General features: G+C 45.5%; 1 pseudogene; it reads right to left on the bottom strand.

Annotated features, from left to right (window-relative positions):
- Positions 1-3659: 3659 nt before the first annotated feature.
- Positions 3660-9300, bottom strand: LOC121446197 (annotated as a pseudogene).
- Positions 9301-17064: the final 7764 nt, after the last annotated feature.

Consider the following 17064-nt stretch of genomic DNA (forward strand, 5'->3'; position numbering starts at 1 on the left):
TACTTTTAAAAGCTCGTTGCTACTCATTTTATAACTTCAATCTAATTTTTAATTCAAGGTACAGCTCACTCTCAGCATAGGGCAAGTTCATGAGCCTTGGGGGAAGGCAGGCAGAATTGAGTGCTGGATTACTTTTCTGTTGCTATGAGAAAACATCATGACTGAGCAACTTCTAGAAGAAGGATTATGTTTTGACTTGTGGTTCCATATGGATAAGAGACCACTGAGGAGAAGCTGGAGCAATGGTTCTGTGGTTGAGAGCACTGACTGCTCTTCCAGGAGACTAGAATTCAATTTCTAGCACCTATATAGAAGCTCACCACTGCTTGTAACTCTAGTTCTAGGGGATTCAATAACGTGTTCTGGCTTCAGAGGACACTGCACACGTGGTACACAGGCATACTTGCAGGCAAAACACACCCATGTAAAATAATAAAATAAATGTTTATAAAAAGAGTCCTCATGGTGAGAAGACATAACAGCACCCAGCAGGCATGGCTACAGGGTCAGGAAGCTAATAACTCACATCTTCAATAGCAAACAGGAAGCAGAAGTAAACCAACTAGAAAGGGCATGAGGCTTTTAATCTCAAAACCCATGTACAGTAGCATGTGTCCCGCAGCAAGCCACTCCTCAACAGCACCGCCCAATGGGGACAAGTGTCCAGCTGTCTGAGCCTAGAACATTTCTATTCAAACCACACGTGCTAAATTCCTCTTGATCATCCCCAATGTTTGTCCCTCTAGGGTTGGGATGGAAGGAAAGGGAACTACCTTTGTGTGAGCTATGGACAAAGGCCTTTACTGGCCTCATGCTATTTTAGTGAGGAGTTGAACTCTCCTGACAAACACCAAAACTTCCAGATAAACTCTGGCTGTGGATAGTCCTTCAAATTCCATGACAACCTCCCACTTATCCTTCAGACTGACATCCTGGGCCCATCCCATCAGTACCCATGGGACCTATGAAGACAAGCAGGATCCAGTTCCCTTGTCGTGCTGGGGCTCAGACAGCAGCTGAGTCCCACCAGCTGTTACCCGATATCTATGTGCCCATTTCCAGCTACACCAGCTTATCCATGTGACATCTGGCCACACATGGCTGGAGAAAGATGCTGTGGTGGATATTCTTCATTGTCAAACCCCATCAGTGTGCATCTGAGGGCGTTTCCAGAAGGACCAGCTAGAGGGGCATCCTGAACACAAGAGGCAGCATCCCATGTGCTGGGTCCAGTTCAGTACTCCACAGTGTCAGTCTCTGTTATGAGTTGAGTTCCCAGACAGGATGTGCTGAAGATTTCTGAGCTAAAGCATTATAAAGAAGATGCACCTGTTACAGGGTCGGGGAAAGACAAAGAAGGATACAGACAAAATCATGAAAAGATCCTGTGTCATCCAGAAAACCAGGACATAGGGAACCAAAGCCAACTACTTTCCTGTTCTTGTATAGGACATAGCTAAGAGTAACTTTCTAATTTTTACATATAATATATGTATGTAAACATATTATATATAGCTAAATATATATAATATTAATCAAACAACATGTTTCATTGAAAATAACATATATTTTAAAATCTAACCATGTGTGGTGCTGGACACTCTTAATCTCAGCACTCAGAATGAGGAAACAGGTGAATTCTCTAAGTTGCTTGTTCTACGTAGAAAGTTCCAGGCCAGCCAGGAGTACACAATGAGATCTTGTACATACCCCACCCCCCAAAAAATCCAAAACCTTCTTTAGTTTTGAATGTTAACTTCAAAGCTTAAAATAGTTACTCCCTAGCCTTTTTATAGCAAAAACCTTGAGCAACGGAGTAGGATAAATTAGTCAATAAATGTTTGTCACACAAATATAAGGACCTGGGTTTGATTACCCAGAACCCACATCAGAAATCTGCACACAGTGACGCATGTGTGTAATTTCCAGTGCTGGGGGTGGGGTAGAGACAGGAGTACCCCTGGTGCTTAGCCGCAACCCAGTTTAGAACATTCCAGATTCAGTGAAGCCCCTGTCTCAGAAATAAGGTGGAGGGGCCAGCAGGCTACTCAGTGAGGAAAAACTTTTGCCGAGAAAGCCTGACAACCTGAGTTCAAGCCCCAGAATCTATAGTAGAAGAAGAGAACCAACTCCCCAGAATTATTCTCTGACCTCCTCATGTGCCATAGCATACAAGTACCTGCACACACACGCTCTAATAATAATGATAAATAACATTTTTAAATTAAATAATAATAAGATAGTGATTGAGGAAGACACCTAACATCGACCTTTGGCCTCTACATGTAGGTCCACACACATAAACACATGCGTGCACGTGCACACACACACACATGCTCACACACACACCCCAAACAAAAAACAATGAACTATAAATGGTAAAGAGTCTTTGTCTGCCCCAGGTTTGAATGTTAGTAAACCATTTCGGTGGAATTTTGAAGATGTTGCTATGAACTCGTGTTGGCTGCATTAGATAATCTGTTGGAGATGTGTGCTTAATTATTTAGGGTTGAAATGTCACAATGATTGTAATTTACTCTAAATGCTTCAATAAAGCAGATGAGGCAAACACAGAAGAATGCTAATGATTCTTAAGTTGGGGTGATGGATTCCTCCTTGCCAGTCTCATTATCGTATGTGTAAAAATCTGCAATTAAAATTATGAAATTAATGTTCATCTTTAATTTTTCACCTTGCATGGCCAATCCATCATCTAAGCCATGTCTGTCTAACTCTCTGAATTGCTTCCCAACCTCCCTTTTCCATTACGACTGCCATTGTTTTAGCTAAGCCCCCACCACAGATCACACAGCCAGAGAGATCAGATTCGTATGATTTTACTTATTTTTAATCATATTTGACTCTGAGTACAGGTGCCTGCAGAGACCAAAAGGGGGTGTTGGATCCCCTGGAGCTGAAGTTACAGGTAGTTGAGAGCCACCCACGTGCATGCTGGGAACCAAGCTCAGATCCACCGCAAGAGCATCTAACTGTTGAGCCATCTCTCCACACCCAGAGCAGATCGTTTTCTATGGGAGTAAAACAAACCACAGCAACTTAAGCGAGGAGTCTGTACAGCAGTGACAGAGCAGACCCCAGCCCTCAGAAATGGTGATGTTAGTCCTGTCCGCTCCATGGGATCTAGAATCACACATCTCTGGGCGTGTCTGTGAGAGAGTTTCTAGGCTGGATTAACTGAAGCTGGAACCACCACTCTAAATGTAGGCAGCAGTATTCAGTAGGCTGGGGCCCCAGGCTGAGCACCGGAGTTCATGGCTCTCTGCTTCCTGACTGCAGGTACAACATAAGCGGCTGCCTCCTGCTCCTGCCACCATGATTTCCCACTGTGACCTCAAACTGTGAGCCAGAATAAAACTTCTTTCTTCAAGCTGCTTCTTTTTTTATTTAAAAAAACACACTTTTATTAATTTTTGAATGCATTCTTAAAAATCTTGACACACTGAGAAAGCTACAATCCACAGTTGTGCTGAATCGTAATCCTGGCAGACCGACTTCCATGAACTCACATTTCCGCCAATTGGTTCCTCAAACTGATTTGCCCCCTGGTTATTTAGGTATGGAAGCCCAGAACAGAAAAAGCTGATGACAGACCACTCAGTCAAGTGTCTGCCAGGATCACAATGAGACTTCTGTTCATATCAACAAGGGACACCAACATACCACCTCCTTGGGAGAGAGTCGAACTGCTTAATATGAGCACTTTTTAGTCTGAAACCCATACAGTAGCCAGTATGATAGCCACTCAGGTACCAAGAGATTACCATCTTCCCAGGCATTGGTGCCATCCAGACAGTCTGGAGATATGGGAGGGTGGGAGAATTATTGGTGGTCCCAAAGGGAATGGAGGCATCCAACATAGCAGGAAGGGGCCATGGAGGTGGTGGCTGTGGTGAGCCACTGAATCTCAGACCTGGCTTTCCCAGTACCAGTCTTGATCCTGGCACTGGGAGTGATGGAGGGAGAAAGGAGTTCCACGAAGCAGTTTGATTCATGTGGCTTACTTCCAGGAGATCCAGAGGAAGCTTGACGTTCATTTTCATCCTCCCGAGCATCTGCTTCTGTCTCAGTACCTACTTCACAGGCTGGGGAACGCAGATCAGACAGATCTCTCTCTCTCTCTCTGCTGACTCCAAATCCAATATAAATCACAACACAGATTCCTCTCTTAAATCAGCTGAAGTGATGGTAGCTGGTTGAACGCAGCCAGCCGCCTTTTGGCCGAACAGCAGCACATTTATCCCCACTTTCCACTGTTTTCAAGGGACTTGGGACATTCCTCTCTGGGTTTTACTCCTCTTAGCAGGTTTTCTTTTGGCTGTGCCTTTTGGTTTATCTGGTTTCACAAACGTCGTCATTCTTTGGAGCATTTTAAAAGGAAGCCACAGCTTTATGAAAAGCTTCTATCAATGTTGTACCAACCTAAACATCAGAATCATCGCTCCAGCCGGTGCCATGCCACAGCACCCCATATTCCCGCCCGAGATCATCTGCCACGGCCCATCGCTGTGGCCCTTGAGTTGCTTCTTGTCAGGCATTTTGTCACAGAAACAAGAAGAGTAACTAATGAGAAACCGTGGCTAATCACTGCTAGAAACCACGTGAGTTCACGGCTATAGGTTTTTATCAGTCATTCTAGAAATGTCTATGAACCGTGCAGTTTTTACATTTTTTACATTGGCTACAGATAGTGATGCCCTTTTGCCTTCCTTGAAAGGTTGATGTCGAGAGTCCCTCTCAGGTGCCCCCTCCACACATGGCACCAGAGAGGGACAGACACAACATTCTTATGTGTGGAAAGCAGAAAAAGGTGATGTAATCAATGCACAGTGGAAATAACTGAGAAAGGAATCAGATGACCCTGTTTGTCTTCTAAGTACTGATAGTAGAGAATGCCCCAATATTTATGTTTGCCGTTCTGCAATGTTTAACCTTCTCTGTTATTTGACTGCACTTGGAGCTCCCCGAGGAGGCTGGCGAGACTGTGTCTGAGGACATCTCCAGAGAGAATTAGCTAAAGGAGAAAGACCTGCCCTGAATGTGGGCGACACCATCCCATGCTAGGGGGGGAGGCTGGGCACAATGAAAGAAGGGAAAGGGGGCGCTCTCGGGGTGCCTGCTCCCCGCTCCTCTGCTGTCTGATCAGCTGTGATGGGAGCGGTCTTCCTCTGAATCTTCTGAAACCTTGACCCCAAAAAGACAATGCCTGCATTATGCTGTTTCTGGCAGGTGTTTGCTCTCAGCGATACAGGAAGTAACAATAGAGACCTGGAAGCTGGGGAGATGGCTCAGTCAGTAAAGTGCTTGCCTGGGTTAGAGCCCTAGGAACCAAATAAAAGCCAGACATTGTGTATTCCAAGACCTGGGGAAACAGGTAGGGAGCTCCCAGGGGCTCATTGACCGGGAAGCCTATCTGAATGCCCGAGTTCCAGGACAGTGAGAGACCTGGGAAATAGCACCCAGGGTGGAACTGTGGCTTCCACACGCATGGGTATGCACACACTCACACACTTACATAATGACTAGCATGAGCGGTATTTCTACCACAGCTACAGTTACAGAGCACCCCTAATATTAAAAATAATTATGAAGGGCTTGCGTGTTCATTACCTTGTTAAACATACATAGTATGTATAATGAAGTTTATATCTATGCATTTTATTCATATATATGACATATATAAGACACACTTATATGTGTGCATATATATATTTATGTGTGTGTGTTAGTTAGGGTTTTTATTGCTGTAAAGAGACACCATGACCATGCAACTTTTATAAGAAAAAAAAATTGGGGGAGCTCACTTACAGTTTTAGAGGTTCAGTCCATTATCATCATGGCAGGGAGAATGCAGCATGCAGGCAGACATGGTGCTGGGGGAGTAACTGAGAGTCCCACACCTTGTAGACAACAGGGAGAACTGTCACAATGAGAAAAGGTTGAGAAAAGAAACCTCAAAGCCCCGCCCACAGTGATGACCGTCCTCCAACAGGGCCACACCTTCTAATAGTGCCACTCCTTTGGGGGACCATTTTCTCTCAAACCACCATATGGGATATATATGTATGTACACACACACACGGAATTCAGGGCCTTGGACAGACCCAGATGTTTTTCTCATTGAGTCAGTCGTCTCGTTATTCCTCATCACTGTGGCAATGAAAGTAGCATAAGAAAGGGAGGGTTTGTTCTGGCTCACAGTTTGAAGAGCCATCCCCATCATGGCGGAAGGCAAGGCAGCGGGAGTACAGGGTGTACAGGGCTGCATCCACAGTTAGGGAGCAGAATCAGGACGCCCAGGGATTGTGCTACCCAGATGCAGGATGGGTTTATACACCTCAATTAACCCTAGTTAGAAATTCCTTCACAGGCGTGCCAAGATGTTTGTTCCAAAGTGAATCTAGGTCACGTTACATTAATGATTATATTAACCATCACACAGTGTCTCACCGTGGGGCCATCCCAAAATAGTCTAGAGCTCTCACCTGGCTTTGCCACTTAACTTTTGATAATGGTCAAGCATAACAACTGTCTATGTAGACCAGGCTGGCCTAGAACTCGGGGAGATCAGCCTGCCTCTGCTTCCCAAGTGCTGAGATTAAAGACATATGCCACCACGCCCAGTGCTGAACTCTTACTAGTGAGCACTCATGGGCTAGCCTGAGTCTGCTCTAGCATGTTAATGGAAGTTTAGAGGACACTGGAGCGGGCCTGAACATGAAGGTCTCCAGTCTGAGCCAGCTGAGGAGCAGCAATAGCACGGGCTGCTCTCACCCTGAGTCATTCTCAGAAGCATTGCCTAAGGTCCCCCAGGTCTACTGTCTGCAGCGGAGCAGTCCAAATTCCTCCCGTGAAAGCTGCTGGGCTCAGCTAGATGGGTTTGCAGAGCAGCGTGATGGTGAAGAGCGTCTCCTACTCCTGCAGAGGACCTGAGTTCAGTTCCTAACACCTGTGTCATGTGGCTCACTACGGCTGTAACTCCAGCTCTAGGGGACTCTGACACCTCTGGCTTCCACACGCACCTAGCACACATGTACACACACACACACACACACAAATAAAACAAAATGAAATAATTTTAAAAGGACAGACACCAAGAAATGCTAGATAACAACATAAGCACCCCTTTCAATCACAACGGAGTCCTACAGAAGTGCATGGTACCTCCCAGAAGCCAGAAAACTCTTGTTAGCTTTTACTGCAACAACTTGGTCAGAAGGCTGGAGAATTTGTAAGCACTGTGAGACCTGGGACTCAATGCTCACACAGGGAACTCTGACAAAGAAAGTATGATCTTGGAAAGGGAAATCTCTCACCAACCAAGCTGATAATAAAAAAGAAAGAAAACTTAGCTTTCACTTTAGAGGGAAAGTAAATAACTCTATTGATAGATAAACAGACACTTCCCTGGGAATTCATAACCACAAACCTGCCTTCACACAGATTTTAGGCTCAAGTTTATATAATCCAAGTTGATCTGGGAAACCCCAAGGTAAAAAGAAACAACACGCAACTTGGTTCTCCACTAATGATGTCCCAAGGGACTTGACCAAAGCCAACACTCCAGAGCTGGCTACATTCTAGGAAGACATAATATTACAAACATATCTGTCCTTTCCAAATAGATTCACAGAGTCAACAAATGCCATCAAAAGCCTAGCAAGCGTTTTCCTGGAAACCAATGCCTGACAACCTGAGGTCACTGCCTCCATCCCACAAGGTTACAGGAGACAAGTGACTCCCCAGAACTGTCTTCTGACCTGCACAGATGCACATGTATACACATAAATAAACACAAATAAATAAATAGAATTTTAAAGATAAATGCAAGAAGTGGCTGAAGAGATAGCTCAGTGGTTAAAAGCTCTTGATGCCCTTGCAGAGGACCCAGGTTCAGTTCCTGGCATCCACGTGATGCCTCACAACCATGTACAACTTTAGTTTCGAGGGACCCAACATCTCCTTTGGTACCAGGCATGCATATGGTATACATATATACATGTAAGCAAAAGATTCATATACCTACCATAGAATAAATAAATCTATAAATAAAAATATTTTGATGTAAAAGCAAAAGAGCCAAAAAAAAATCCCAAAAAGCAAAATTACAAGGTAGCCAATTAGAAGTACCCACGTAAAGAAAGACGACTGTACTCCTTTGCTTCAAGGATAGCCAAGGGACAACTAAGGGGCCCGGCAATGCACAGAGGCCTAGGCTGACAGTACAGAAAGAGCACAGCCCACTGGCAACTGTGATCCTGCCTCCCTGGCCAAGGAGATTTACCTCCTTGCTCCAGGGAAAAGATTAGACTGGAGACCCAAGAAACCCAGGCGTTCCTGCTTCCTACAAAGTCCCACAGTCACCATGGAATTAGAACCCAGTTGTGGCAACAGCCTTGGGTTCACACAAGAGTTCCGTTTCTGAGAAGGAAGTCCCACCGTCTCTCACCCAGTCCCTAGACACCAGGCTGCTAGAGCACAGTGCTGTCCCGAGAAAGAAGCTGCTGCTGGGAAAAGCGCTGCCTTAAAGGACAGAAGCCCTGCATTCCCTGTCCCTGGCCACAGACACCCACAATACTATCAAAGCCCAGCTAGGGACTAGAGAGACTGCCCAGTCTGTACAGTGCTTACCAAGCAAGCATGAGGACCTGAGTTCAGATCCCAACACCCACAAAAAGCCAGGTGTGTTGGCATGTACCTGTAACCCCAACACTGAGGGGACAGAAAAGGGGATCCTGGGAACTCACTGACCAGGCAGTCTAACCTACCACAGTGCAAGTTCACATCGAGGCTCCTCCAGGAACTTGACTACCATCTGACCCATCTACACAATCCTTGGGTAAACATTTGTGCTGAATAGCTTTGTCTTGATGCAAACCAGAAGCATCTGGGAAGAGGGAACCTCAACTGCGGTTACCACAATCAGATTGGCCCATGGGGAGTTCTTGTGATTCATGATTGCTGTGGGAGGGCCCAGCCCACTCTGGGTGGTACCATCCTTGGGAAGGTGGTTCTGGGGTGTACAGGAAAGGTAGCTGACCCAGCCAGGGGAAGCAAGCCACTAAGTAACATTCTTCTATGGTCTCTGTTTTCATTCCTGCCTCCCGGTCCTGCCTTAGTTCCTGCCCTGGCCTCCCTTGTGATGGGCTAAAAAGTGTAAACTGAACCCTCTCCTCCCCAAGCTAGCTTTGGTCAGGGTTTTATCATGGCAACAGAAACCTAACTAGAACAATACCCAAAGGAATCCAAATAGGCAAACTTCAGGGATACTTACATACCCATGTTTACAGCTGCTCTGAACGAATGGGCAGATAAAGAAAACGTGAAAAATACACACACTGGACTTTTTTATATTTATTTATTTATTTATTATGTATACAATATTCTGTCTACATGTGTGTCTGCAGGCCAGAAGAGGGCACCAGACCTCATTACAGATGGTTGTGAGCCACCATGTGGTTGCTGGGAATTGAACTCAGGACCTTTGGAAGAACAGGCAATGCTCTTAACCGCTGAGCCATCTCTCCAGCCCTGCACACACTGGATTTTTATCCTACATGAAATAATTAAATTATATTATATGCAAGAAAGTAGATGAGACTGGGGATCATATTAAAGGAAGTAAGTCAGACTCTGAAAAATAACTACAGCATGTTTTCTCTTGGATGGGGAGTATGGATTGAAATACAGAGTGCATGAAAAAATGGAAGGGAAGCTTTGCAGCGGGAGGAAGGAGCTCAAAGGGGACGAAGGGGACAAAAGATAGTAATAGGGGAGAAAGCAGAAAACATCACAGGTTATCTCCCACTGACAGAATATGGATTTAATTAGGAGTCAGACGGTAGCAAGTAAAATGGCTCAGTAGGTAAAGCTGCTCGCTGCCAAGCCCGACAACCTGAGTTCAACCCCACCCCTGTAAGTTGTCCTCTGCTCGCCACACATGTACTGAGTGCTCGCTCAGGGCGGACTGTCTGGGGGCATAAAGGGGCCAGTGATCTGGGAGGAGGGCAGGAGGAGGGGTGGTGTGGATGTGTGGGGAAGTATCATGGCAAAGCCGTTTGGGGTACAGTAAACAGAAGTGTAAAGAAGGGGCTGTCAAGACGGCTCAGAGAGTAAAGAGCATGTCATCAAGTCTGATGACCTCAGCTCAATCCCAATGAGCTACAGGGGGAAAGAATTAACTCCTGTAAATCCTCCTCTAACTGCCACACCCTTGGGAAGGCATGCATGTGCACAAAGACACAGATACACACGCAAATAAATAAAGTAGCAAACCCTTAATAGATTTCAAATAAACAATATTACAATTCAGTGAACTAAAAAAAAAAAAACAAAATTAAAATCAGTACGTAAAATAATAAAAAATAAAAGCAGAAATAAACTAGAAATAAAAGATCAATGAAACAAGTAGCTGGGTTTTTATATTTAATAATAAACATAATTGAAAATCTTTACCCTAGCTAACCTGGTGGGGGGAGGGGACAAAGAAAGAGAGAGCACAGAAATACAAACACAAGAATTCATTAGGACAAACATACAGCAGCAAACTGGAAAACCTAAGAAACAGACCAATTTCTGCACATGTGTGGTCGGCCAAACTGAACCAAGGAACCAGGAAGCACTGAAGAAGAGTGAGCAGCCAGATTGCCTCAGTAATGGAGCAGCCCAGGGCTGGACAGCTTCACTGCAGAGTTCTATAAGACAGAAGACCCAGCCCAATCCTTCTCCTACTATTCCAAAAATCAGAGAAGCGGGGAACTGCCAAAACTGCCTGACCAGGCTGGTTTTACTATGATCACAAAGACAGAGGCCAATGTAACAAAAACTGAACCGAGGGCCTGGAGAGTTTGCTCAGCAGTTAAGAGCACTTGCTGCTCTTGCACTGAACTGAGTTTGGTTCCAGCACCCATGCTGGGCAGCTCATAATCACCTATAACTCTAGTGCCAAAGGATCCACTACCCTCTTCTGGCTTTCATGTGTATCTGCTCACTTGTATGCACACACGTGTGCGTGTGCACACACACACATACACACACATAAAATCTTTAAAAAGGAAAATGATCAACAAATACCCCTAACAAAATATTCTCAAACCAGGTGGTCACCTTTAATCCTAACACTTGGGAGGCAGAGGTAGGCAATGGAGCAAGTTTCAGGACAGCCAGAGCTATACAGAGAAACCCTGTGTCAAAACAAACAAACAAATAAAAACAAAAATTTTCAACAAAATATTAACAAACTAAAGCCAAGCATAGTGGTGCACACCTTTAATCTCAGCACTCAGGAGGCAGAGGCAGGTGAATCTCTGTGAGTTCAAGGACAGCCAGAGCTATATACTAATACTCTGTCTTGGGGGAAAAAAGGAAAAATGTGTGTGTGTGCATATACATACATATATGTAATCTAACAGCACACTAGAAAGACTGTATACCCTGGTCAAGTGATTTATCCTAGGTATTTAAGGATGGTTCAATGCACACAAAACAACAAAATCAATATGTGAGATAGCACACACCAACAGGCTATCTTGTAGAAAAATCATCTGGTAAAACTCAACACTCTTCCATTAAAATACAGCACAACAAATCAGGTATTGGAGGAGTATAAGAAAGGGTCCATATGACAAAACACTGCCAACAAGAGACAGGAAAACTGATTAAACATCTCCACTGAGATCCTGAGCAAACACAAAGATGTTCACTTCTACCACTCCTGTTCCCCAAACACTGGACATCTTATAGAGAATATGGAGGCATAAGGGCCATTTAAACTCCAAAGAACACCAGGGTCTGGAGAGACGACTTGAAGTGCAGCAGTCTTGTCCTGAGCACATGAGCCCTGAGTGTGAATCTCCAGAACCCATGTGTTGTCTGGGTTTCTGTCCTGCCTGGTTCCCACAGTCGTTAAGTCCCAAAGAAATCACACAAAGGTCTACATTAGTTATAAACTGGTTGGCCCATTACCTCAGGCTTCTTATTAACTCTTACAACTTCTATTAGCCCATTATTCTTGTCTATGTTAGCCACGTGGCTCTGTACCTTTTTCAGCGAGGCAGTCACATCTTGCTTCATCTGTGGCTGGGTCAGGACTGCAGAATAGGACTTCCTTCTTCCCAGAATTCTCCTGTTCTCATTGACCCGCCTCTACTTCCTGTCTGGTTATCCCACCTATACTTCCTGCCTGGCTACTGGCCAATCAACATTTACTTAAAATATAATTGACAGAACACAGACCATTGTCCCACTCCACCCACATCGAGCAGACAAGGTAGCAAGCATCTGTGTCCTAATCTGGTTCTCTGTTGCTGCGATAAGACACTGATAAAAACAACTGAGGAAGGAAAGGTTTCCTGGCTAGCTGGTGTCAACTTGACACAATCTGATAGGAGGGAGCCTCGATTGAGAAAATGCCTCTTTAAGATATGGCTGTAGGCAAGCCTGTTGCATTTTCTTAATTAGTGACCAGTGGGGGAGGACCCAACCCACTGTGGGCGGTGCCACCCCTTGGCTGGTGGTCTTGGGTTCTATGAGAAAGCAGACTGAGCAAGCCAACAAACAGCACTCCTCCATGGCCTCTGCATCAGCTCCTGTCTCCAGATTCCTGCCCTACTTGAGTTCCTGCCCTGATTGCTGTCAAGGATGAACGATGAAGTTGAAGTGTAAGCAAAATAAATACTTTGCTACCCAAGCTACCTTTGGCCATGTTATTTCACTGCAGCAATAGCAACCCTAACTGAAGCAGAGGATTTATTTGGCTAACAGGTCATAGTCCACCGGCAGAAAAGTCAAGGCAGGAACTGAGGCAGAAACCACAGAGGAGTGCTGCTTCCTGGCTTGCTCCCCCTGGTTTGCTGAGCTACCTGTCTTACACAGCCCAGGATCATCCCCCACTCACAGATGGTACCACCCACAGAGGACTGGGCCCTTTTGCGTCAATCAGTCATCAAGAAAATGCCTCCACAGGCATAAAACCACAGCCAATCTGATAGAAAAAATTCCCCAGCTGAGACTCCCTCTTGCCAGATATGTCTAGGGCTAACTGGCCTGGTGTACACACTGGGGAGCAAACAAGACGGAAGGTGAGGGCTGACACTCAAGGTTGTCATGTTATCTCAGTGCACATGCTGTGGCCTGTGTACAGCTGTACTCACACACCATGTGATGTGCATGCACACATGTGTGCACACGCGCACACACTCACACACACACACAAGAATGGAAAGACTAAATAAATGCAAGTGGGCTGACAGTGCAACAGATAAGTGTGCAGCAGGTCCAAGGAAAGACCCTGTCCAACAATAAATAAATCAAAACAAATGGAGTGCAATAGATGCAGATGTAGGTATAGGAGAGTACAACATACATACACAAAATCACACTCACACACACACACACTCACACACACACACTCACACACACTCACACACACACAGTCACTCACACACATATACACACTCACACACACACTCACACACACACACTCACACACACACACACACTCACACACACTCACACACACACTCACACACACACTCACACACACTCACACACACTCACACACACTCACACACTCACACACACACAGTCACTCACACACACACACACTCACACACACTCACACACTCACACACACTCACACACACACACACTCACACACACATACACACTCACACACACTCACACACACTCACACACCCTCTCACACATACTCACACACACTCACACACACTCACACACTCACACACACACTCACACACACACTCACACACACTCACACACACTCACACACACATACACACTCACACACACTCACACACACACACTCACACACACACTCACACACATACTCACACACACACTCACACACACTCACACACACTCACACACACTCACACACACACACACACACTCACACACACACACTCACACACACACACACACTCAAGATACAGCTCGATTGAAAGCACTTTTCTAGCAAGCTCACTGCCCCAGTCCCAAACACAAAAAAAGAAAGAGAAAGGGGTGGAGGAAGGGGAGTATGGAGGGGGGAAGGAGGGAGGGAGAGAAGGGGGGGAGAGAGATCCCCAGTTTGTTTCTCTCCTGGCCTCTGGAGTACCCTAACCCATCATCATTCAGGATGTCATCACTACCTTGGGGGATGCCCCAGATCCATCATGGTTTGGTCCTCCAGAGAGACACCAAGTCAGTGAATGGAGCCACGCCGCTCTTTGATGGCAGATTTCAATGATGGCCAACTCTTTCTCTTGTACAATAATTTTCCCACTGATGGTGAGAATGGGCCAGCCTGTGGCTTTCTCCTTCCCTTACAGTTACCTAAAATTCAGTGTACAAGACAATGGGACCAAAGGCAATTTCTAAATTCTCCTTGATTAGAAGTTGAATCACCTTTCTAGTTGTATCCAAAAATATGTATTTTAACCACATCTGGGTTTTGGTGGAAGGAAGTTACAGTTTGGTTATGGACTCATGCTGATAAACTCAGCAGACATCAGAGTGAAGAGCAGCGATGCCTGCCCCAGAGCCAGTGTGAACACTGAGTACCTGATCTCCAGAAGGCTGCTGAGAAATACTCAACAAGCAAGGCCAGGAAGACAGTTCAGTCAGGAAAGTGCTTGCCAAATGAGCTGCGAGGCCTGAGTTCCATTTCCCAGAACCATGTAAAGAAGCCAAACACTGCTCACAAACCTGTGGTTCTAGCGCTAAGAAACAGGTTCACGGGGCTGGAGAGATGGCTCAGTGGTTAAGAGCATTGCCTGCTCTTCCAAAGGTCCTGAGTTCAATTCCCAGCAACCACATAGTGGCTCACAACCATCTGTAAAGAGGTCTGGCGCCCTCTTCTGGCCTTCAGGCATATCGACAGAATATTGTATACATAATAAATAAATAAATAAATATTTAAAAAAAAAAAAAGAAACAGGTTCACCTGCCAACCAGAAGAGCCAATCAGCAAGCTCCAGGCTCAGGAAGAGACCTTGCCTCAAAAAAACAAGGTGTAGGGCTAGTAAGATGACTCAGTGGAGTACTTGATGCCAAGTCTGACAACCTGAGTTCAATCCCCAGAACCCATATGATAGAAGGAGAGAACCAAATCCCACAAGGTGTCCTGGCCTCCCAATGTGTGCAATGGTATACTCCATACTCACAATAAATAAACAAATGTTTACAATTAATAGATAGGGTAGAGATCAATTAAGGAGAACACCCAGTGTTGACACATGCAAACACACACATACACACACGCAAAAATTGTCATTATGACACTGTTGTCTATTTCCTATCAAAGGGAGAGCTTGTTCTTCAGCTTGGGTATCTGTCACTTTGTCCTGCTGGAAATGAGTGCAATCTCTCAGCTCCAAGCCATGTTGAACAAGGATCATATCTAGGGTCAGAGGTCACAGAGGAGAGTAAAGAGATAGGACCCTAGAGCTCTGGGAAAGAGAGCCAGTGCCAGGCATGGTGGCATAGAGCTTTGATGCCAGCACTCAGGAGGTGGATGGATCTCTGTGAGTTTCAGGCCAGTCATGGCTACATGGTGAGATGATGTCACACACACACACACACACACACACACACACACATCGGTCCCAGATCAATAAGGACCCACCTCTGCAAACCTCTCCGGGACTCATAGCTGGCTGTAGCTTTCTCTCTACCCAGATCCCACTGCTCCTGTGAGGGAAGAGTCATTCGAGGATGCCCATTCTTGAATGGATCACAGGTTAATCTCAGCTTAGCCACTGGTACTGTGGCCGGGAAAGGCAGGGTTCAGTCTCCTCTCCAAGCCTTAATTCTACAAGGACAGAATGCAGCTCACACTGATATTGTCTCAGGGAGGGCTGTTGCTATGGCTCAGCCGGCAGGAAGTTTACTGGGTGTGCATGAAGCCCTAAATTCAGTCCCAAGTACTACATAAAGCTGGGCATGGTGGTGCACATCTATAATCCAGAGATGAGGGTAAGGAAAATAGGAGTTCAAGATCATCCTCAGCCATGGAGCAAATTTGAGGTCAGCCTGAGATACATGAAACTTCTGTCTCAAAATGTGTGTGTGTGCGCATTCACGTGTGTGTGCGTGTGTGTGTGTGTGTAATTTTTAATAGAAGACCCAGTGTATTTCACAAGCATCTAACACAATGCCTGTCCAGGAGCAGGAATTATTAGTTCAATTATCATCGTTGCTGCTGCCGCCACCAAGTACGAGCAGTTTACCAGCACATCTGAAAGAACCAGACCTCAACAGCAATCAGCAAAGATCGCACTTAAAGAAGGACTTGAGCAATCCCACCACTATCCCAGAAGGATGCTTTCTGCAAATTACAAACGGGGTCCCACAAGACATGCTTCCACTTGCCAAAAGACTGTCACATGACTCCTGACCTACTAATGAGGGGACTTCCAGAGCAGCCCCAGAGGCGTGCAGAGTAGGGCACACATGCAGGCTATGAGGAACCACGGGAAACGAGTTCGCCATCAGGATGAAGACTCACAGCCTCCCATGGGAGCTCAGCTGCAGCCCAGAGCCCACACAGAGGAAAGCCACATGGCCATCCACCAGGCTGGAAAGAGAGAACAGAGAGAAGAGTGTTGAGATGAACCCCTCTCCAAAAGTCAATTCACCTCTTTCAAAAAGATTCTGTCTTTTTTCCATTTGGCTATATAACATTAGAGAGAAAGAAAACTGGCAATACAGGCTGATCACTCCAAATAGTGAGAATTTCCTCACCAAATGTTTGCTGTTTCTCTCCTTAGAAAAACAGAAGCAGAGGACTGGGTGTGTGTCTCAGCCGGGAGGGGATTTGCCTCAGATGTACCAGGCTCTGGGCTCTATCCCCAGTATGGAACAGGCATACACACGATGGGTAATCCCAGCCTGTGGGGAATGTGGAGGGAAGAGGATGTTCAAAGCCATCCTTGGCTACACAGACAGTTGAGAACAGCCTAGATGGGAGATCTTGTAAAGAGATAATTATTCCGGATAAATTAAAACCAAAAAAATTAAGCAATTATTTTTTCCCATAATTCAGAT

Source organism: Microtus oregoni, unplaced genomic scaffold (genome assembly GCF_018167655.1).
Source record: "Microtus oregoni isolate MIOR12 unplaced genomic scaffold, Mior012 000003F_ref0000135, whole genome shotgun sequence".
NCBI lineage: Eukaryota > Metazoa > Chordata > Mammalia > Rodentia > Cricetidae > Microtus > Microtus oregoni.